Here is a 766-nt window from a genome sequence, read left to right as displayed (position 1 = left end):
TTATTAAAGGAAGTGAGAACATGCAACATTTACAGCTTTGCTGGCGCTATTCCAGGATATTAAGAACAGTGTTGGGCTAGTTGCTCAAAAGATTACTCAATAATATTACTCATTACTAGTTACTCCCAAAGTAGTAGTATTATTTTACATGTTAATTTCTGGCAGCAGTAATTAGTTACACTACTAGTTACATTACTTTTCTTTCACACCCCACTCAAGTTCCCCATAAAATTCTTCTAAAATCTATATTTCTGCCTCATTATTTCACCAAAATCCACACTGGATCGCAGTCTGAAGTTATTATAAACACTCAGTGGTGATTAATAGTAACATTTATGTTAAGTGTTGTATTAATCTCATTAATTGTCATGTGCAGCTTGAAGCTAATTGTAACTATAATTTCTCTGTTACCCATATACGATTATATTCCATGATGTATTTTATCAAAATAAATCATAAGTTCATCAGAAAATGTTTCATTCTCTAAAAAGATTTTATACAATTTATATTGGGATCAGAGGTAAAGTTGTGAAAATTATGAAAATAAATGTAGGAATTATTGGATTGTTGGACTATAAATCAGTAGGGTTTGAGGCATCAAAAGTCACTAAGTACCCAGCTGTTTCATGGATAGTAACTAATTATTACTGAAATATAGTATCTAGTTACTGCCCAACGCTGATTAAGAATATAATAAATCCTGCACCGATCGAGTCTTCTGTAGAAACGCATGAATTGAAAGCATCAGCTTTGCACAGCTGAACTC

General features: G+C 32.1%; 1 protein-coding gene across 2 annotated transcripts in view; it reads left to right on the top strand.

Moving 5' to 3' along the window:
- The window catches only part of thnsl2 (threonine synthase-like 2), a 10,416-nt gene extending 9,948 nt beyond the window's left edge, over window positions 1–468 (top strand). Inside the window, exon 9 of one of the 2 annotated variants that reach the window (XM_079418230.1) lies at window positions 1–468. This exon is cut by the window's left edge and continues 605 nt beyond it. The gene's annotated coding sequence lies outside the window, so the exon portion shown is untranslated. The other variant, XM_079418231.1, reaches the window with a different exon arrangement.
- Window positions 469–766: the final 298 nt, after the last annotated feature.

Source organism: Barbus barbus (assembly GCF_936440315.1).
Source record: "Barbus barbus genome assembly, chromosome: 6".
In the NCBI taxonomy this organism is placed as follows: Eukaryota; Metazoa; Chordata; class Actinopteri; order Cypriniformes; family Cyprinidae; genus Barbus; species Barbus barbus.
Note: the sequence above shows the minus strand (reverse complement) of the source record. Positions and strands in the feature narration are given on the sequence as shown.